Here is a 24,917-nt window from a genome sequence, read left to right on the forward strand (position 1 = left end):
GTCCTTTAGGGAAATTATTTTGCTTTATTATTTTCTTGATAGCACCAAATGTTTAGCCTCCTGTTCACAGTTAGTAGAGGCCACCGTCTCTGACAAGACCCATAATGACAACACCTTGAACAAAACATGACTAACAAGCCCTGAGAGAGAGAGCAGATCATGCAATTCATTAAAGCTGTGACTATCTTGCGCTCACAGAGTTTACAGAGGACTGTAAAACAGCTGTTCTAGCCAGTGCACACAGTACAATCTCTCCCACAGTAAGTACTCAGAGCATAGACTATGGGCATGACTCTGAAAGGTTAATGAAGGCAGGACTGATGACTTGAACATCATTCAACAGGACTGTTTTGCTTCCACTGAGACTTCTAATAAAGCACAGTAGAAGTGGGTGATACACCGACTGAAGCTATACATACTGCTATACGTTTTCAATTTCTACCACAATTATGCAAAGCAGTTTTTATGGCAGGGAATGGCCGTTCAATCAAAGAACAACAAGCTCTTCGTCAAACTATGCCGCTATTAAATGAAAACTCTCCACCGTTTTTAGAAATACGGCTTATTTAACTTCTTTCCTACATTTAGATATGTGGGCAAATGCCTTTTTTTCTCAGTGCATGCATTGTTTTAGTTTGGCAGGGTCACTGCTAGCTTAACTTAGCAAAATAAATGGAATCCTATGTTGACAGCTAGGATGTCCCGAGTAAAAGTGATTTAAAAAAATAAATAAATAAATAAATAAATAAATAACTAAATAAAATAAAAAAAATCACCTAATTACTTCTATATGCGTATTCACAACTATTCACAAAGACTAGGCGATTTCCTAGGCAGATATTGACTTATATTTTGGGAAAGCACAGGCGAAGCACTGCTACTTGGGTGCAGAGATATCACACAACACACTGCGATCGCTCAACAGCCAGATGACGTGAGGATGACAGCCATGATATCTCTGCCCACAAGTAGCAGTGTTTCACCTGTCCTTCCCCATAATATACTCCCAAGTTACTAAATCATATAAAATAAATATTTACTAAAAATTACAATGAATATATAGAAATTTAATAAAAATAAAAACAGGGGCCAACCACTCATTTCTATCTAGTGATTATATATAGTCAGCAAAACTTCCCAATGAAGGGAGTGAAGGGCATGTTTGCAAACTTTCATCAAATAAAATGAGAGAAACCCGAAGCCCAAAAAATCCATCAAATATGTGAATATATCCAAATAATAAATATCTAAATTCTAATAACATCAGGTTGAAATATTTATAAATAAGAAAAAATATTTAATAAAATATACTTATTTTCTAGAATATATATACGGTAATTGTATATACAGTCCCTGACAAAAGTCTCGTCGCTTATCTATTTTCTAGAAATACCTGATATTAACCTGACTTTTAATTAATTAATTGGTGTTAGAAATAGCTCATATGAAAAGCTAAAACCCTCCCAAATGACGTTTAATGCACTGAAATAAATAATTTTCACAGAAAAAATATTTATCATTTAATCAAGACAGAAAGGTCAAATTTTGGCAAGACAAAAGTTGTCGCCTATACAGAAATTGAACAAATTTACAGCAAATACAAAAATATGTCAGCAAATTAAGTTGTGGTGCTGTGAGATCCAAATTTAATATCTTGTATGACTTCCATGAGCTTGAAGGACTGCATCCATGCAGTTTGGCAAGGATTCATACAATTTATTGACGAAGTCATCAGGAATAGCTAAGAAAGCAGTCTTGCATGCCCCCCAGAGTTCATCAATATTCTTTGGTTTCGTCTTCCATGCGTCCTCTTTCATCCTACCCCACATATGCTCAATGATGTTCATGTCTGGTGACTGGGCTGGCCAATCCTGGAGCATCTTGATCTTCTTCGCCTTGAGGAACTTTGATGTGGAGATGGAAGTATGCGATGGAGCACCGTCCTGCTGCAGAATTTGGCCTCTTTTATTGGGTTAGCAATATAAGAGGTAGCTAAGATTTCTTGGTATTTTAGACTATTGATGTTGCCTTCCACCCTGCAGATCTCTCGCACACCCCCATACTGGATGTAACCCCAGACCATGATTTTTCCGCCACCAAACTTCACTGTTTTCTGGGTGAATCTCGGATCCATTCAGGCACCAGTAGGTCTCCTGCAATATTTGCGGCGACTGTGGTGTAATTCAACAGAAGATTCATCTGATCCACCTTCTGCCACTTTTCCTGCGTCCATCCTTTTAGCAGGCTGTGGCCCTGGGCAAAAGCCACACGGTTTTTCAATTGTCTTTTGTTTAGTGCTGGCTTCTGGGCACTGATTCGACCATGGAGGCCATTTCGAGACAGAATCCGACAAACTGTTCTGGTTGACACAGGGACTTCAGGTGACCAGGTCTCGTGGAGCTCTGCTGCAGTGGAAAATGGGCTGGCCTTGGATTTTCAAGTCAACAAATGGTCCTCTCGAGCAGTTGTCTTGCGGGGTCTGCCTGACCTGGGCTTGTCAAAAACGTCTCCAGTCTCTTCAAATCTTTTTTTATCCTCTGTACTTGACGCTGAGACACATTGAAGGTGTCTGCCACATCAGCAGTGGATCTGGTCTTCAGCCTCTTGATAATCAAAACTTTAGTCTCAGGGTGAATCTTAGGCATGTTTGCAGAGGTCTAGTTGCAGTTGATGTGAAGGTCTAGTGTACTGGGGTTCTTTTTATACACACTTGAGACCTAATTGATCCATTATTAGTCACAGGTGAAGCTCATATGACAAGGTGACAACACTTATGTCTTTGCAAAAAATGACTCAATGGGCTTTACCAAGCTGTGAATATTAGAATACTTTTTGAAAGTTTAGTTTTTCACTGAAACATTATCACAAAAGCTGGTGGGATTAAAATGAGCCATTTCTTGTAAAAAAATCTTGATTAGAAATATATTTCAGCGGCACTTTAGGTCAATTTGTACACAAGCGACAAGACTTTTGTCAGGGACTGTATAGGCAGGTAGGTTGGAATGGGTGGAGAAAAGTGTCAGGTCTGTTGTGTGTAGAGTACCATTTATTATAGAGCAAGAATGAAAGGAAAGGTGTACAGGACAGTAGTGAGACCAGCGATGTTGTATGGTTTGGAGACAGTTGCACGAAGGAAAAAACAGGCGGAAGAGCTAGAGGTAGCAGAGCTAAAGCTGTTGAGGTTCTCTTTGGGAGTGACGAGGATGGATAGGATCAGGAATGAGTACATCAGAGGGACAGCACATGTGAGATGTTTTGGAGACAAAGTTAGAGGCCAGGTTGAGATGGTTTGGACATGTTCAGAGGAGGGAGAGCCAAAGAAGAAGATATATAATTTTTAGTGCTGGGCAATGATTAAAATGTTCATTTTCGATTAAATCGCATGATTTTCTTTGATTAATCGTGATTAATCGCAGTATGCGCAAAATTCAATAATGAATACAAAAGTGCTGCTAAATGAACAAAAGTGCAATAACATATGGTTTGCAAACACTTTAAACAAATAAGGTGCTTTTTACAGCAGTTAAAAGTTAGTAACAGTTATAATATTTCTTGTAAATACCCGCTTAAACATTAATTTAATCAAATTAAATTAAATTGGTGGTATACATATACTGTAGTAATATTCTCATCAGTGTTCTGTCAGCTTTAACATAGGCCTACTTAAATCTGCATACTTGTGATATTCACCCCAGGGCGTTATTTAATTTTATAAAGGTCATTTTTTTAAATCTTGTATCTAAATGTATGCATCATCTTTCATGTTAAATTCTTACATTTAAATAATAAATTCAGTTATAATAGTAAAAACACTATAGGCTGTTACCAATCAAATTAAATAATTTAAACTGCAAAAAAATACAGCTGCAATAAATAACGTTATAAAATTGATGTTCTAAATAAAACATGCAATCATACTTTTAAACATAACCGCCAATAGGGGGCAGCAAGTGATCGTCTTCATGAGTGAGTCATTGAGTCATTTATTCAAATGAATTATTCAAATCGTCATTTAGTGACAAAAAGCGCTGAGTGTTGCTTTCCTCTGGAACTATTTTCGTCGGTGAAAGCATGGGTGAAATGGAACCAAAAAGGTTGTTTGGATCTAAAATGTAAGTAACTTAATATTAATTAAAGCTGCGAGCAGCGATGACGGGCCCAAGCCGGGGGCACCACCACCCCGGTGGCATCAGCTTAACTGTGCACAGCAGGCCAATAGGCATTTAATATGGGAAAAAATAAATAAAGGGACTATGTCAAAGTCATTTGAATTCACCTCATTAACTGCAGCAACTGGTGCTGCTATGACCAGGAACCACAACAGTCACATCTATGAGATCAATTACATTTTATTCATTAATTTTATGTCAGATGATGTCAAATGTCAATTTCAAAATGAGTGCAGAATACTGTCCAAATGCTGAAGTTGTATTATCCTTACACTTCTCTTAAAAATAAATTAAGCCAAATCACAGAGACCGCAACAATGATTTTAATATCAGTGTCAGGTAAGAGTAATAGGCGTGCATAAAATTTATAGAAGTTTATTATAAACAGCCACTTTTATAAAATCATGTGAAATTTAATTTTTTTATCCATTTGAATTCTATCAATAAATAATTAGTTTAAAGAGGTGTCATACGTGATCTTTGCAAACACAGCACATGACCTTCTTTAAAGCCTATGTTATAGAAAACAATTAAAAGTATTAGGATATCACTTTCAATTATGTGCAAATGTATTTTTTGCAGCTCAAAATATTGTAAGTTCAGAAGACCAGTATTATATATATATAATAAAAAATGTTTAACTTATTTTTCACAATAAAGTGATAGATATTGCTGATAGCAATTATGATATGAAAGGGTTAAATTATGAAAAAAACAAGAGACAAGGCGACACACACAGAGTGAGAGAGACCCCCTCCACACACACACACACACACACACACACACACACACACACACACACACACACACACACACACACACACACACACACACACACAGTGAGAGAGACCCACACACACACACACACACACACAGAGAGAGTGATCCTGAGAGAGGGAGGGGGAAGGGGAATGACAGACACAAAATCTAAACAGTGAGAGAACATTGTTTTTATTTCACTGTCTGAAAACACTGTTTTAATATATCAACAATATAGTTTTATCTTCAAAACAGTGTTCTCTAGGACATATCCCACCTGGTTACTAAATAAGGCTACACTCCCACCTTCTGGTTATTCTATATTTAGTTATTCTATATTTATATTTAAACAAAAGGCATTAATCTTCTCATTTTTTAAGTTACACACACTACTTTTTTTCTTTTTTTTTTTAAAGACAATTAAATGTGTTTTTTTTTTCTTTTGTTATTAGTGTTTTTTTATATTTATATTTTTTTATTAATAATTATTTGTATTAACACAATTATTTAACTAATTATATAAAACAATATTGTCAATGCCCTACAAATAAACTGGTTTTATACATGAATTTTTTTATTCAAACCCAGAATAAAATGTTTTATCCTTTAATGCAGGCCAAAGCACAGCATTGAGAGGTAATCTTTTTAGACAGAAGAACAGTGTGTGGCTCACACACACACACACACACACACACACACACACACACACACACACACACACACACACACAGTAGAAATCAGTGACACGTGTCCCCATGTGTCTGTGTGCATTCAGGTTGAAGTCCCCACCAGGCTAGAAAAAAGAACACACGCACACACACACACACACACACACACACACACACACACACACACACACACACACACAGTAGTAATGCTGAAGTATGCTGCAGGCAACTCTTATCAGTTAAGCCCATTCACCATCCCCCATCCACAACACACACACCCACCCACAAACACACACACATACACACACACTCATGTCTGGTTCACTATCTTTCTGGGGACTCATAGACGTAATGGTTTTTATGCTGTACAAACCATATATTCTGTCATCCTACACTGCTCCTGCCCCTAAACCTACCCATCACACAAAACTTTCTTCAAAAGAACTCATTCTGTCTGATTTATAAGCTTTTGTACCCATTGGGAAGTCCCCATGAGTCTGTGTGCATTCAGGTTTAAGTCCCCACCAGGTTAGAAAACCATTCACACACCCAGAGAGGCAAGGTTTTTTGCTTGAAAACTTATACAATATTGCCCTCTACTGGTCATTTAAGGGAGAGCATAAGTGTTGAAAAAACTGAAAAAAAAAAAAAACAGAAAAACAGCCAGTGTGATATATAGAATAACCAGCAGGTGGGAGTATAGCCTTATTTATGAACCAGGCACGTGTGTCCCTATTTTGTGTTTTTTAGGCTTTTGCTACGGGAAAACCGTTAGAGATATCCAATAACCGTTCGCATTTTAGCATCTTCTGTATATTTACTTCATGTTGTCCGAGTTTGGAGGAGATTGAATGAATCGCTTTTGAGGAGAAGGTAAAAACTCAGAGCTCGCTTTCCACTTTGTGTTATCTTCCAACCAAATTATCTGACTTCATGTTGGTCAGAGCTAATGACAGTAAATTAGAAAGTTGTCCGGCTCAAAAAGTACTATATATATACCGAGTTTGGTGAATGTAGATAAAACTAACCCTCCTCTTTGGACAAAAGTGACACTTCCTGCTGCCAGTTGGTGGCGCTATAACTTTGACTCACAAAAGTCATATCCATGTGATCGGCCTCTTACAACGAACACACACCTGAAGTTTCTTCAAAATGAATTAATGTATGCAGAAGTTATTACACACTTCCTGTTTCCCTTTTCTCGCCATAAATTCGTCTCTTCGCCACGGCCAAACCGTTTGAGATATCAAAAAGTTGCTCGCAATTTAGCATCCTCAGTGTCTTGACTTCCTGCTGACCGAGTTTGGTGCTGATCGGGTGAATCGTCTAGGAGGAGTATCGCAAATTCCACAGCATGCGTTTTCCGAACAACCCATAATAGCTCACTTCCTGTTGGGCTGACACATAACTTAGAGCACGAAAGTTGTTCGGCCCGATGAGCTCTATATGTGTACCGAGTTTCATATGTGTACGTGCAAGTGTGTTTGATTTATAGACCCCGTTTTCAGACCCCACTTTAGGGGGCGCTGTCGAGCCCCCCTGCCACGCCCGGGTCCCAGCCTCAGCCCGGCCCTGATGGCCGCGCATTCTGATGCGTGTGCAAAGTTTCAAGAGTTTTCGAGCATGGGAAGGGCCCCAAAAATGCCCAAATAGTCGCGTAAAAAAATAATAAATAATAATTAAAGCTGCGAGCAGCGATGACGGGCCCAAGCCGGTGGCACCGCCACCCCGGTGGCATCAGTTTAACTGTGCACAGCAGGCCAATAGGCATTTAATATGGGAAAAAATAAATAAAGGGACTATGTCAAAGTCATTTGAATTCACCTCATTAACTGCAGCAACTGGTGCTGCTATGACCAGGAACCACAACAGTCACATCTATGAGATCAATTACATTTTATTCATTAATTTTATGTCAGGTGATGTCAAATGTCAATTTCAAAATGAGTGCAGAATACTTTTCAAATGCTGATGTTGTATTATCCTTACACTTCTCTTTATGTGTTTTTGACCTACCGTAGCTTGTGATTGTTCACCAATTTTATGCAGCAAAAAGCATGCTTGTTTTTATTTCAATATGTGTGGCATTCAATATTTTTTTTAAATAAAAAATAATAAAAAATAAAGCCAAATCACAGAAACCGCAAAATAATTTGAATATCAGTGTCAGGTAAGAGGAATATGCCTGCATACATTTTATGGAAGTGTATTATAAACAGCCACTTTTAAATGTTTAAATGTAATTCAATTTAAAATAACGATATCAAAGTCATCTGAATATATTTACTGGTCAAAGTCGACCTCTCTAAAACATGCAGCATGTTTTTATACCGCTGAGAATGTGCACGACAGGCAATATGCATTTAAACAGGAGAATATTTGAAAATTGCTCTAATATGCCACATGTATCACAGCAGCTGGTACCCCTATGACCACAAGCCACACCTATTATGAAATTTAAATATAGATTTTTTTTTTTTTATGTATTAGGATATAATGGGTCACTTTCAATTATGTGCAAATGTATATTTTGCAGCTCAAAATGTTGTAAGTTCAGAAGGCCAGTATTTAATTAAAGATATAGTATATTTTTTGTTTTTTTTAAACTTATTTTTCACACTAAAGTGATAGTTATTTGTGATATGAAGGTTTAAATTATGACAATCAAGAGACAAGGTGATACACACAAAGAGTGAGACCCCTCCACACACACACACACACACACACACACACAAACAACCCAAACAGAGTGAAACTCAGAGAGGGAGAGTGAGGGGGGAGGGGAACGACAGACAGAGAGACAGAGTCTAATTCCGAAAGAAACAAGATTTGAAACAAACAAAAAAAAAATAATCTAAACAGTGGGAGAAAGTTTTTTTTTTTCTTCACTGTCTGGAAACACTGTTTTGCAATAACAATAGTTTTATTTTCAAAACGGTGTTCTTAAGGACATATCCAACCTGGTTCATAACTAAGGCTATACTCCCCCCTTCTTGTTATTCTCTATCATTTGCTCTCATTTTCGTCCACAAATAAAAGGCATTAATCTGCTTATTTTTAGGTTACACAAACTTCATTGTTTGAAAAGGAAACTCAAATGTGTTTTTTCTATTGTTACAAATTAACTGGTTCTATAATTTTATTGTAACCCAGAATAATATATTTTTTTATCCTTTAATGCTTGCCAAAGCACACAGCAATGAGCTAATCTTTTCACAATCAAAATGAAGCTGGCACCATCCCCCTACAAACACACACGCACACACACACACATACAGAGAGAGAGAGAGAGAGAGAGAGAGAGAGAGAGAGAGGCAAAGTGAGATTTAGATTAAACATAATTTTCAGCAAAACAATAATAGTAAAGTCTAAACGGTGGGGAAAAGTTTCAAGCCACACCTATGATGTAATTTAATTATAGATGAATTCTAATGTAATAGGATATAATAGGTCATTTTCAAATATGTGCAAAGTTATCTTTTGCAGGGCAATATTTTGTAAGTCCAGGAAACCTGTATTTAATTCAAAAGTATTTTTTTATTTTTTTAACTTATTTTTTACATTTGTATTAGCCTATGTTATGTAACGGTTCAATTATTACCATCGAGAGAAAGTGACTGACACACACACACACACACACACACACACACACACACACACACACACACACACACACACACACACACACACACACACACACACACACACACACACACACACACACACACACACACACACACACACACACACACACACACACACACTCATGTCTGGTTCGCTATCTTTTTGGGGACTTATAGACGTAATGGTTTTTATGCTGTACAAACCATATATTCTGTCCTCCTACACTGCTCCTACCCCTAAACCTACCCATCACACAACTTTCTGCATTTTCACCTTTTCAAAAGAACTCATTCTGTCTGATTTATAAGCTTTTGTACCCATTGGGAAGTCCCCATGAGTCTGTGTGCATTCAGGTTTAAGTCCCCACCAGGCTAGAAAATCATTCACACACACACAGAGGCAAGTTTTTTTGCTTGAAAACTTATACAATATTGCCCTCTACTGGTCATTTAAGTGAGAGCATAAGTGTTGAAAAAACAAACAAAAAAAAACCAGTGTGATATATAGAATAACCAGCAGGTGGGAGTATAGCCTTATTTATGAACCAGGTACTTGTGTCCATATTTTGTATTTTTTAGGCTTTTGCTACGGGAACACCGTTTGAGATATCCAATAACCGTTCGCATTTTAGCATCTTCTGTATATTTACTTCATGTTGTCCGAGTTTGGAGGAGATTGAAGGTAAAAACTCAGAGCTCGCTTTCAACTTCTTGTTATCTTCCAACCAAATTATCTGACTTCCTGTTGGTCAGAGCTAATGACTTTAAATTAGAAAGTTGTCCGGCTCGAAATGTACAATATATATACCGAGTTTGGTGAATGTACATAAAACTAACCCCCCACTTTGGACAAAAGATGGCGCTACTGAGCCCCTCTACCACGCCCGTTTCTGAATCTTTGCTTGCATCTTCTGGACAGCATGTCAGATGTGTGTGTTGAGTTTCATGCAATTTCAAGCATGCTAAGTGTCTCAAAAACACCTAAAAAGATTATTGGACTTTGACACGTTGCCATGACAACAGTATTTCAAGAATCAGGAATCCATTTATATGTCTATATCTGCCATGTTTTGACATTATACTGATGAAGTTTGAAGTAAATCGGGTGAAAATAAGATGGGGATTTAAAGCATTTTTGAAAGTGACACACTTCCTGCTGCCAGTTGGTGGCGCTATAACTTTGACTCACAAAAGTCATATCCATGTGATCGTCCTCTTACAACGAACACACAGCTGAAGTTTCATCAAAATGAATTAATGTATGCAGAAGTTATAATATACTTCCTGTTTGCCTTTTCTCGCCATAAATTCGTCTCTTCGCCACGGCCAAACCGTTTGAGATATCAAAAAGTTGCTCGCAATTTGGCATCCTCAGTGTGTTGACTTCATGCTGACCGAGTTTGGTGCTGATCGGGTCAATCGTCTAGGAGGAGTATCGCAAATTCCACAGCATGCGTTTTCCGAACAACCCATAATAGCTCACTTCCTGTTGGGCTGACGCATAACTTAGAGCACGAAAGTTGTTCGGCCCGATGAGCTCTATATGTGTACCGAGTTTCATATATGTACGTGCAAGTGTGTTTGATTTATAGACCCCGTTTTCAGAGCCCACTTTAGGGGGCGCTGTCGAGCCCCCCTGCCACGCCCGGGTCCCAGCCTCAGCACGGCCCTGATGGCCGCGCATTCTGATGCGTGTGCAAAGTTTCAAGAGTTTTCGAGCATGGGAAGGGGCCCAAAAATGCCCAAATAGTCGCGTAAAAAAATAATAAATAATAATAATAATTAAAGCTGCGAGCAGCGATGACGGGCCCAAGCCGGTGTCACCGCCACCCCAGTGGCATCAGCTTACCTGTGCACAGCAGGCCAATAGGCATTTAATATGGGAAAAAATAAATAAAGGGACTTTGTCTAAGTCATTTGAATTCACCTCATTAACTGCAGCAACTGGTGCTGCTATGACCAGGAACCATAAGTCACATCTATGAGATCAATTACATTTTATTCATTAATTTTATGTCAGATGATGTCAAATGTCAATTTCAAATGAGTGCAGAACACTGTCCAAATGCTGAAGTTGTATTATCCTTACACTTCTCTTAAAAATTAAATTAAGCCAAATCACAGAGACCGCAACAATGATTTTAATATCAGTGTCAGGTAAGAGTAATATGCGTGCATATAATTTATGGAAGTTTATTATAAACAGGCACTTTAATAAGATCATGTGAAATTAACTTTTTTTATCCATTTGAATTCTATCAATAAATAATTAGTTTAAAGAGGTGTCATACGTGATCTTTGCAAACACAGCACATGACCTTCTTTAAAGCCCATGTTATAGAAAACAATTAAAAGTATTAGGACATCACTTTCAATTATGTGCAAATATATTTTTTGCAGCTCAAAATTTTGTAAGTTCAGAAGACCAGTATTTAATTAAAGATATAATATATGTTTTTGTTTTTTACTTATTTTTCACAATAAAGTGATAGATATTTGTGATAGCCTATGATATGAAAGGGTTAAATTATGAAAACACAAGAGAAAAGGTGACACACACACACAGAGTGAGAGAGACCCCCTCCACACACACACACACACACACACACACACACACACACACATAGTGATCCTAAGAGAGGGAGAGGGAGGGGGGAGGGGGAATGACAGACACAAAATCTAAACAGTGAGAGAACATTGTTTTTATTTCACTGTCTGAAAACACTGTTTTGCAATAACAACAATAGTTTTATCTTCAAAACAGTGTTCCCTAGGACATATCCAACCTGGTTACTGAATAAGGCTACACTCCCAACTTCTGGTTATTCTATATACCGGTAGCTCATTGGTTATCATTTTTGTCCTTAAACATTAATCTTCTCATTTTTAAGTTACACACACCAATTACTTTTTGTTGAAAAAGACAATTAAATGTGTTTTTTCCTTTGTTAGTAATTTTTTTTAAATATTTATATGTTTTATTAATAATTATCTGTATTAACACAATTATTTAACTAATTATATAAAACAATATTGTCAATGCCCTACAAATAAACTGGTTTTATACATTTATTTTTTTATTCAAACCCAGAATAATATGTTTTATCCTTTAATGCAGGCCAAAGCACAGCATTGAGAGGTAATCTTTTTAGCGCACACGCACACACACACACACACACACACACACACAAACACACACACACACACACACACACACACACACACACACACACACACACACACACACACACACACACACACACACACACACACACACACACACACACACACACACACACTCATGTCTGGTTCACTATCTTTCTGGGGACACATAGACGTAATGGTTTTTATGCTTTACAAACCATATATTCTGTCATCCTGCCCCTACCCCTAAACCTACCCATTTCACAAAACTTTCTGCATTTTTACATTTTCAAAAGAACTCATTCTGTATGATTTATAAGCTTTTGTACCCATTGGGACCTCAATTTAGGCCCCTACAGTGACATGTGTCCCCATGAGTCTGTGTGCATTCAGGTTGAAGTCCCCACCAGGCTAGAACAACACACACACACACACACACACACACACACACACACACACACACACACACACACACACACACACAGTAGTAATGCTGAAGTATGCTGCAGGCAACTCAAATCAGCTCAGCCCATCCCCCCATCCACAACACCCCCCTTCACCCCCCCACCCACCCCTGCCCCTGCCCCTCACACACACACACACACACACACACACACACACTCATGTCTGGTTCACTATCTTTTTCTGGGGACTCACCATAGATGTAATGGTTTTTATGCTGTACAAAACATTAATTCTGTCCTCCTACACTGCTCCTACCCCAAAACCTTCCCATCACACAACTTTCTGCATTTTCACCTTTTCAAAGTAACTCATTCTGTTTGATTTATAAGCTTTTGTACCCATTGGGAAGTCCCCATGAGTCTGTGTGCATTCAGGTTTAAGTCCCCACCAGGCTAGAAAACCATTCACACACACACACAGAGGTAATGTTTTTTTGCTTGAAAACTTATACAATATTGCCCTCTACTGGTCATTTAAGTGAGAGCATAAGTGTTGGAAAAAAAAAAAAAAAAAAAACAGTGTGATATAGAGAATAACCAGCAGGTGGGAGTATAGCCTTATTTATGAACCAGGCACTTGTGTCCATATTTTGTGTTTTTTAGGCTTTTGCTACGGGAACACCGTTTGAGATATCCAATAACCGTTCGCATTTTAGCATCTTCTGTATATTTACTTTATGTTGTCCGAGTTTGGAGGAGATTGAATGAATCGCTTTTGAGGAGAAGGTAAAAACTCAGAGCTCGCTTTGCCACTTCTTGTTATCTTCCAACCAAATTATCTGACTTCCTGTTGGTCACAGCTAATGACTGTAAATTAGAAAGTTGTCCGGCTCGAAATGTACAATATATATACCGAGTTTGGTGAATGTAGATAAAACTAACCCCCCCGCTTTGGACAAAAGTGACACTTCCTGCTGCCAGTTGGTGGCGCTATAACTTTGACTCACAAAAGTCATATCCATGTGATCGGCCTCTTACAACGAACACAAAGCTGAAGTTTCATCAAAATGAATTAATGTATGCAAAAGTTATAAAACACTTCCTGTTTCCCTTTTCTCGCCATAAATTCGTCTCTTCGCCACAGCCAAACCGTTTGAGATATCAAAAAGCTGCTCGCAATTTAGCATCCTCAGTGTCTTGACTTCATGCTGACCGAGTTTGGTGCTGATCGGGTGAATCGTCTAGGAGGAGTATCGCAAATTCCAGAGCATGCGTTTTCCGAACAACCCATAATAGCTCACTTCCTGTTGGGCGAAGCTTATGACTATGAGTGCGGAAGTTGTTTGGCCCGATGAGATCTATATGTGTACCGAGTTTCATACATGTACGTGCAAGTGTGTTTAATATATAGACCCAGTTTTTCAAGGGGGCGCTGTTGAGCCCCCCTGCCACGCCCGAGGCAAAGGCCTTTGCCAGACCCTGTTGGCCGCGCATTCCGATGCGTGTGCAAAGTTTCAAGAGTTTTCGAGCATGGGAAGGGCCCCAAAAATGCCCAAAAGGCGAAAAGATAATAATAATAATAATAATTAAAGCTGCGAGCAGCGATGACGGGCCCAAGCCGGGGGCACCGCCACCCCGGTGGCATCAGCTTAACTGTGCGCAGAAGGCCAATAGGCATTTAATATGGGAAAAAATAAAAGGACTATGTCAAAGTCATTTGAATTCACCCCATTAACTGCAGCAACTGGTGCTGCTATGACCAGGAACCACAACAGTCACATCTATGAGATCAATTACATTTTATTCACTAATTTTATGTCAGATGATGTCAAATGTCAATTTCAAAATGAGTGCAGAACACTGTCCAAATGCTGAAGTTTTATTATCCTTACACTTCTCTTTGTGTTTTTGACCTACCGTAGCTTCTGTTTGTTCACCAGTCTTATGCAGTAAAAAGCATGCATGTTTTTATTTTAATATGTGTGGCATTCAATATTTTTAAAAATATAAATAAATAAATAAATAAATCTAAATCACAGAAACCACAAAAATGATTTTAATATCAGTGTCAGGTAAGAGTAATATACATGCACAATTTTGTAAGTCCAGAAGGCCTGTATATTTTTTAAAGATATGTTACATTTTGTGTGGTTTTTTTAACTTATTTTTCACATCAAAGTGATAGCTATTTGTGATAGCCTATGATATAAAAGCGTTAAATTATGACAATCAAGAGACAAGGTGACACACACACACACACACACACACACACACACACACACACACACACACACACACACACACACACACACACACACACACACACACACAGAGTGAGAGAGACCCCCCCCACCACACACACACACACTCACGCACACACACACACACACACACACCGAGTGAGCCTGAGAGAGTGGGGGGGGGGGGGTAAGGACAGACAGAAAGAGAGAGGCATAGTCTGATTCCGATTGAACAAGATTTGAAACAAAAAATTAAATTTACATTCTCAAAAGAACTCATTCTGTGTGATTTATAAGCTTTTGTACCCATTGGGACCTCAATTTAGGTCCCTACAGTGACACGAGTCCCCATGAGTCTGTGTGCATTCAGGTTGAAGTCCCCACCAGGCTAGAAAAACATGAATATTGAACAAGATTTAAAAAAAATAATAATAATAAAATCTAAAGGGTCGGAGAAAATTATTTGAAAAAGAAACTCAAATGTGTTTTTTTATGTTAGTATTTTAGTTTTAAGAATTAATCTTCAAATACAAAATGTTAAAGAAAACCAATATATTGATAAAAAAAAATACAAAAAGTACATTCATTTTACATTTTTATTCTTTCTGAGTTTGGTGACTATAGAAAAAACTAGCCAAGTGTTTTATTTTTTTACATTTTTCTCAAAGACTTATCCAGCCATGTTCATAAATAAGGCTATACTCCCACCTTCTTTGTATTAACACAATTATTAAACTAATTATATAAAAAATATTGTCAATGCCTGTCAAATCTTCAGTGTCCTTTGTTTCATGTTGACCGAGTTGACTTTAGTATTTATCTAAAGGTCTTTTTATATTTGTATTTTCACAATTACGAAACTAATTATATAAAACGATATTGTCAATGCTCTACAAATTAACTGGTTCCATACTTTTTCCATTTTTTTATTCAAACCCAGAAATATATATATATTTATCCTTTAATGCTGGCCAAAGCACACAGCAATAAAAGAGCTAATCTTTTCCTCATCAAAATGCAACTGGCACCCATCCCCCATCAGACACACACACACACACACACACACACACACACACACACACACACACAACACACACACAACACACACACACACACACACACACAGTCAGAGTCACATGTCTGGTCTCTGGTGTGCTATCTTTCTGGGGACTCACCATAGACTTAATGGTTTTTATACTGTACAAACCATATATTCTGTCCTCCTACACTGCTCCTACCCTAAACCTACACATCACACAAAACTTTCTTCAAAAGAACTCATTCTGTATGATTTATAAGCTTTTGTACCCATTGGGAAGTCCCCATGAGTCTTTGTGCATTCAGGTTTAAGTGCCCACCAGGCTAAAAAACCATTCACACACACACACACACACACAGGCAAGGTTTTTTGCTTGAAAACTTACACAATATTGCCCTCTACTGGTCATTTAAATGAGAGCATAAGTGTTGAGAAAAAAAAAGAAAAAAAAAACTGTGATTATATAGAATAACCAGCAGGTGGGAGTATAGCCTTATTTATGAACCAGGCACTGGTGTGCTTATTTTGTGTTTTTTAGGCTTTTGCTACGGGAACACCGTTTGAGATATCCAATAACCGTTCGCATTTTAGCATCTTCTGTATATTTACTTCATGTTGTCCGAGTTTGGAGGAGATTAAATGAATCTCTTTTGAGGAGAAGGTAAAAACTCAGAGCTCGCTTTCGACTTTTTCTCATTTTCAAACCAGATTATCTAACTTCCTGTTGGTCAGAGCTAATGACAGTAAATTAGAAAGTTGTCCGGCTCGAAAAGTACAATATATATACCGAGTTTGGTGACTGTAGATAAAACTAACCCCCCACTTTGGACAAAAGATGGCGCTATTGAGCCCCTCTACCACGCCCGTTTCTGAATCTTTGCTTGCATCTTCTGGACAGCATGTCAGATGTGTGTGTTGAGTTTCATGCAATTTCAAGCATGCTAAGTGTCTCAAAAACACCTAAAAAGATTATTAGACTTTGACACGTTGCCATGACAACAGTATTTCAAGAATCAGGAATCCATTTATATGTCTATATCTGCCATGTTTTGACATTATACTGATGAAGTTTGAAGTGAATCGGGTGAAAATAAGATGGGGATTTAAAGCAATTTTGAAAGTGACACACTTCCTGCTGCCAGTTGGTGGCGCTATAACTTTGACTCACAAAAGTCATATCCATGTGATCGGCCTCCTACAACGAACACACAGCTGAAGTTTCATCAAAATGAATTAATGTATGCAAAAGTTATAACACACTTCCTGTTTCCCTTTTCTCGCCATAAATTCGTCTCTTCGGCACGGCCAAACCGTTTGAGATATCAAAAAGTTGCTTGCAATTTAGCATCCTCAGTGTCTTGACTTCATGCTGACCGAGTTTGATGCAGATCAGGTGAATCGTCTAGGAGGAGTATCGCAAATTCCAGAGCATGCGTTTTCCGAACAACCCATTATAGCTCACTTCCTGTTGGGCGAAGCTTATGACTATGAGTGCGGAAGTTGTTTGGCCCGATGAGATCTATAAATGTACCGAGTTTCATACATGTACGTGCAAGTGTGTTTAATATATAGACCCTGTTTTTCAAGGGGGCGCTGTTGAGCCCCCCTGCCACGCCCGGGTCAAAGGCCTCTGCCCGACCCTGTTGGCCGCGCATTCCGATGTGTGTGCAAAGTTTCAAGAGATTTCGAGCACGTTAAGTGCCCCAAAAATGCCCAAAAGGCGAAAAGATAATAATAATAATAATAATAATAATAATAATCCTTAGAAGAACAATAGGGCTCTGCGCCCTTTCAGGGCTTGGGCCCTAAAAAAAAAAATTAAAGCTGCGAGCAGCGATGACGGGCCCAAGCCGGGGGCACCGCCACCCCGGTGGCATCAGCTTAACTGTGCACAGCAGGCCAATAGGCATTTAATATGGGAAAAAATAAATAAAGGGACTATGTCAAAGTCAATTGAATTCACCTCATTAACTGCAGCAACTGGTGCTGCTATGACCAGGAACCACAACACTCACATCTCTGAGATCAATTACATTTTATTCTTTAATTTTATGTCAGATGATGTCAAATGTCAATTTCAAATGAGTGCAGAATACTGTCCAAATGCTGAAGTTATATTATCCTTACACTTCTCTTAAAAATAAATTAAGCCAAATCACAGAGACCGCAACAATGATTTTAATATCAGTGTCAGGTAAGAGTAATATGCGTGCATATAATTTATGGAAGTTTATTATAAACAGGCACTTTAATAAGATCATGTGAAATTAACTTTTTTTATCCATTTGAATTCTATCAATAAATAATTAGTTTAAAGAGGTGTCATACGTGATCTTTGCAAACACAGCACATGACCTTCTTTAAAGCCCATGTTATAGAAAACAATTAAAAGTATTGGGACATCACTTTCAATTATGTGCAAATATATTTTTTGTAGCTCAAAATTTTGTAAGTTCAGAAGACCAGTATTTAATTAAAGATATAATATATGTTTTAGTTTTTTACTTATTTTTCACAATAAAGTGATAGATATTTGTGATAGCCTATGATATGAAAGGGTTAAATTATGAAAACACAAGAGAAAAGGTGACACACACACAGAGTGAGAGAGACCCCCTCCACACACACACACACACACACACACACACACACACACACACACACACACACACACACACACACACACACACAGTGATCCTAAGAGAGGGAGAGGGAGGGGGGAGGGGGAATGACAGACACAAAATCTAAACAGTGAGAGAACATTGTTTTTATTTCACTGTCTGAAAACACTGTTTTGCAATAACAACAATAGTTTTATCTTCAAAACAGTGTTCCCTAGGACATATCCAACCTGGTTACTAAATAAGGCTACACTTCCAACTTCTGGTTATTCTATATACCGGTAGCTCATTGGTTATCATTTTTGTCCTTAAACATTAATCTTCTCATTTTGAAGTTACACACACCAATTACTTTTTGTTGAAAAAGACAATTAAATGTGTTTTTTCCTTTGTTAGTAATTTTTTTAAAATATTTATATGTTTTATTAATAATTATTTGTATTAACACAATTATTTAACTAATTATATAAAACAATATTGTCAATGCCCTACAAATAAACTGGTTTTATACATTTATTTTTTTATTCAAACCCAGAATAATATGTTTTATCATTTAATGCAGGCCAAAGCACAGCATTGAGAGGTAATCTTTTTAGCGCACACGCACACACACACACACACACACACACACACACACACACACACACACACACACACACACACACACACACACACACACACACACACACTCATGTCTGGTTCACTATCTTCCTGGGGACTCATACACGTAATGGTTTTTATGCTTTACAAACCATATATTCTGTGCTCCTGCCCCTACCCCTAAACCTACCCATTTCACAAAACTTTCTGCATTTTTACATTTTCAAAATAACTCATTCTGTATGATTTATAAGCTTTTGTACCCATTGGGACCTCAATTTAGGCCCCTACAGTGACATGTGTCCCCATGAGTCTGTGTGCATTCAGGTTGAAGTCCCCACCAGGCTAGAACAACACACACACACACACACACACACACACACACACACACACACACACACACACACACACACACACACACACACACACACACACACACACACACACACACACACACACACACACACAGTAGTAATGCTGAAGTATGCTGCAGGCAACTCAAATCAGCTCAGCCCATCAGCCCATCCTCACCTTTTCAAAAGAACTCATTCTGTTTGATTTATAAGCTTTTGTACCCATTGGGAGGTCCCCATGAGTCTGTGTGCATTCAGGTTTAAGTCCCCACCAGGCTAGAAAACCATTCACACACACACACAGAGGTAAGGTTTTTTTGCTTGAAAACTTACACAATATTGCCCTCTACTGGTCATTTAAGTGAGAGCATAAGTGTTGAAAAAAAAAAAAAAAAAAAAAAAAAAACAGTGTGCTATATAGAATAACCAGCAGGTGGGAGTATAGCCTTATTTATGAACCAGTTACTTGTGTCTCTCTTTTGTCTTTTTTAGCCTTTTGCTAAGGGAAAACCGTTTGAGATATCCAATAACCGTTCACATTTTAGCATCTTCTGTATATTTGCTTCATGTTGTCCGAGTTTGGAGGAGATTGAATGAATCGCTTTTGAGGAGAAGGTAAAAACTCAGAGCTCGCTTTCGACTTCTTGTTATCTTCCAACCAAATTATCTGACTTCCTGTTGGTCAGAGCTAATGACAGTAAATTAGAAAGTTGTCCGGCTCAAAATGTACAATATATATACCGAGTTTGGTGAATGTAGATAAAACTAACCCCCCGCTTTGGACAAAAGATGGCGCTACTGAGCCCCTCTACCACGCCCGTTTCTGAATCTTTGCTTGCATCTTCTGGACAGCATGTCTGATGTGTGTGTTGAGTTTCATGCAATTTCAAGCATGTGAAGAGTCTCAAAAACACCAAAAAAGATTATTGGACTTTGACACATTGCCATGACAACAGTTTTTCTAGAATCAGGAATCCATTCATATGTCTATATCTGCTATGTTTTGACATTATACTGATGAAGTTTGAAGTAAATCGGGTGAAAATAAGATGGGGATTTAAAGCAATTTTGAAAGTGACACACTTCCTGCTGCCAGTTGGTGGCGCTATAACTTTGTCTCACAAAAGTCATATCCATGTGATCGGCCTCTTACAACGAACACACAGCTGAAGTTTCATCAAAATGAATTAATGTATGCAAAAGTTATAACACACTTCCTGTTTCCTTTTTCTCGCCATAAATTCGTCTCTTCGCCACGGCCAAACCGTTTGAGAAATCAGAAAGTTGCTCGCAATTTGGCATCCTCAGTGTCTTGACTTCATGCTGACCGAGTTTGGTGCTGATCGGGTGAATCGTCTAGGAGGAGTATCGCAAATTCCACAGCATGCGTTTTCCGAACAACCCATAATAGCTCACTTCCTGTTGGGCTGACGCATAACTTAGAGCACGAAAGTTGTTCGGCCCGATGAGCTCTATATGTGTACCGAGTTTCATATATGTACGTGCAAGTTGGTTTGATTTATAGACCATGTTTTCAGAGCCCACTTTAGGGGGCGCTGTCGAGCCCCCCTGCCACGCCCGGGTACCAGCCTCAGCCCGGCCCTGATGGCCGCGCATTCTGATGCGTGTGCAAAGTTTCAAGAGTTTTCGAGCATGGGAAGGGCCCCAAAAATGCCCAAATAGTCGCGTAAAAAAATAATAATAATAATAATAATAATAATTAAAGCTGCGAGCAGCGATGACGGGCCCAAGCCGGGGGCACCGCCACCCCGGTGGCATCAGCTTAACTGTGCACAGCAGGCAATAGGCATTTAATATGGGAAAAAATAAATAAAGGGACTATGTCAAAGTCATTTGAATTCACCTCATTAACTGCAGCAACTGGTGCTGCTATGACCAGGAACCACAACACTCACATCTATGAGATCAATTACATTGTATTCATTAATTTTATGTCAGATGACGTCAAATGTCAATTTCAAAATGAGTGCAGAATACTGTCCAAATGCTGAAGTTGTATTATCCTTACACTTCTCTTAAAAATAAATTAAGCCAAATCACAGAGACCGCAACAATGATTTTAATATCAGTGTCAGGTAAGAGTAATATGCGTGCATAAAATTTATAGAAGTTTATTATAAACAGCCACTTTTATAAGATCATGTGAAATTAAATTTTTTTATCCATTTGAATTTTAATCAATAAATAATTAGTTTAAAGAGGTGTCATACGTGATCTTTGCAAACACAGCACATGACCTTCTTTAAAGCCCATGTTATAGAAAACAATTAAAAGTATTAGGATATCACTTTCAATTATGTGCAAATGTATTTTTTGCAGCTCAAAATATTGTAAGTTCAGAAGACCAGTGTTATAAATATATATAACATTTTTTTAAACTTATTTTTCACAATAAAGTGATAGATATTGCTGATAGCCTATGATATGAAAGGGTTAAATTATGAAAAACAAGAAACAAGGCGACATACACACAGAGTGAGAGAGACCACCTCCACACACACACACACACACACACACACACACACACACACACACACACACACACACACACACACACACACACACACACACACACACACACACACACACACACACACACACACACACACACACACACACACACACACACACACACACACACACACACACACAGAGTGATCCTGAGAGAGGGAGAGTGAGGGGGAAGGGGAATGACAGACACAAAATCTAAACAGTGAGAAAACATTGTTTTTATTTCACTGTCTGAAAACACTGTTTTGCAATAACATCAATAGTTTTATCTTCAAAACAGTGTTCCCTAGGACATATCCAACCTGGTTACTAAATAAGGCTACACTTCCACCTTCTGGTTATTCTATATGCCGGTAGCTCATTGGTTCTCATTTTTGTCCTTAAACAAAAGGCATTAATCTTCTCATTTTTTTAAGTTACACACACTACTTTTTTTCCTTTTCTTTTTAAAGACAATTAAATGTGTTTTCTCTTTTGTTAGTAATGTTTTTTTAAATATTTATATTTTTTTATTAATAATTATTTGTATTAACACAATTATTTAACTAATTATATAAAACAATATTGTCAATGCCCTACAAATAAACTGGTTTTATACATGAATTTTTTTATTCAAACCCAGAATAATATGTTTAATCCTTTAATGCAGGCCAAAGCACAGCATTGAGAGGTAATCTTTTTAGACAGAAGAGTGGCTCTCACACACAGACACACACACACACACACACACACACACACACACACACACACACACACACACACACACACACACACACACACACACACACACACACACACACACACACACACACACACACTGTAGAAACCAGTGACACGTGTCCCAATGAGTCTGTGTGCATTCAGGTTGAAGTCCCCACCAGGCTAGAAAAAAGAACACACACACACACACACACACACACACACACACACACACACACACAGTAGTAATGCTGAAGTATGCTGCAGGCAACTCTTATCAGTTAAGCCCATCCACCATCCCCCATCCACATCCACAACCCCCCAACCCCCCCCCCCCCCCCCCCCCCCACACACACACACACACACACACTGTAGAAATCAGTGACACATGTCCCCATGAGTCTGTGTGCATTCAGGTTGAAGTCCCCACCATGCTAGAAAAAAGAACACACACACACACACACACACACACACTCATGTCTGGTTCACTATTTATTTGGGGACTCAGCATAGACATAATGGTTTTTATGCTGTACAAACCATATTCTGTCCTCCTACACTGCTCCTACCCCTAAACCAACCCATCACACAAAACTTTCTGCATTTTCACATTTTCAAAAGAACTCATTCTGTATGATTTATAAGCTTTTGTACCCATTGGGAAGTCCCCATGAGTCTGTGTGCATTCAGGTTTAAGTCCCCACCAGGTTAGAAAACCATTCACACACACACACACAGAGGCAAGGTTTTTTGCTTGAAAACTTATACAATATTGCCCTCTACTGGTCATTTAAGGGAGAGCATAAGTGTTGAAAAAACAGAAAAAAAAAACAGAAAAAAACACAGTGTGATATATAGAATAACCAGCAGGTGGGAGTATAGCCTTATTTATGAACCATTACTAGTGTCCCAATTTGGTCTTTTTTAGGCTTTTACTAAGGGAAAACCGTTTGAGATATCCAATAACCGTTCGCATTTTAGCATCTTCTGTATATTTACTTCATGTTGTCTGAGTTTGGAGGAGATTGAATGAATCGCTTTTGAGGAGAAGGTAAAAACTCAGAGCTCGCTTTCCACTTTGTGTTATCTTCCAACCAAATTATCTGACTTCCTGTTGGTCAGAGCTAATGACTGTAAATTAGAAAGTTGTCCGGCTCGAAAAGTACAATATATATTCCGAGTTTGGTGACTGCAGATAAAACTAACCCCCCACTTTGGACAAAAGTGACACTTCCTGCTGCCAGTTGGTGGCGCTATAACTTTGACTCACAAAAGTCATATCTATGTGATCGTCCTCTTACAACGAACACACAGCTGAAGTTTCATCAAAATGAATTAATGTATGCAAAAGTTATAACACACTTCCTGTTTCCTTTTTCTCGCTATAAATTTGTCTCTTCGCCACGGCCAAACCGTTTGAGATATCAAAAAGTTGCTTGCAATTTAGCATCCTCAGTGTCTTGACTTCATGCTGACTGAGTTTGGTGCTGATCGGGTGAATCGTCTAGGAGGAGTATCGCAAATTCCACAGCATGCGTTTTCCGAACAACCCGTAATAGCTCACTTCCTGTTGGGCTGACACATAACTTAGAGCACGAAAGTTGTTCGGCCCGATGAGCTCTATATGTGTACCGAGTTTCATATATGTACGTGCAAGTGTGTTTGATTTATAGACCCCGTTTTCAGACCCCACTTTAGGGGGCGCTGTCGAGCCCCCCTGCCACGCCCGGGTCCCAGCCTCAGCCCGGCCCTGATGGCCGCGCATTCTGATGCGTGTGCAAAGTTTCAAGAGTTTTCGAGCATGGGAAGGGCCCCAAAAATGCCCAAATAGTCGGGTTAAAATAATAATAATAATAATAATAATAATCCTTAGAAGAACAATAGGGCTCTGCGCCCTTTCAGGGCTTGGGCCCTAATTAAAGCTGCGAGCAGCGATGACGGGCCCAAGCCGGGGGCACCACCACCCCGGTGGCATCAGCTTAACTGTGCGCAGCAGGCCAATAGGCATTTAATATGGGAAAAATAAATAATGGGACTTTGTCTAAGTCATTTGAATTCACCTCATT

General features: G+C 38.5%; 1 protein-coding gene across 4 annotated transcripts in view; it reads right to left on the minus strand.

Annotated features, from left to right (window-relative positions):
- csnk1g2b (casein kinase 1, gamma 2b) overlaps positions 1-24,917 on the minus strand; it is a 69,901-nt gene that overhangs the window by 10,316 nt on the left and 34,668 nt on the right. The window lies entirely within an intron of this gene.

This window comes from Pseudorasbora parva, chromosome 13 (assembly GCF_024679245.1).
Source record: "Pseudorasbora parva isolate DD20220531a chromosome 13, ASM2467924v1, whole genome shotgun sequence".
Taxonomy (NCBI): Eukaryota; Metazoa; Chordata; class Actinopteri; order Cypriniformes; family Gobionidae; genus Pseudorasbora; species Pseudorasbora parva.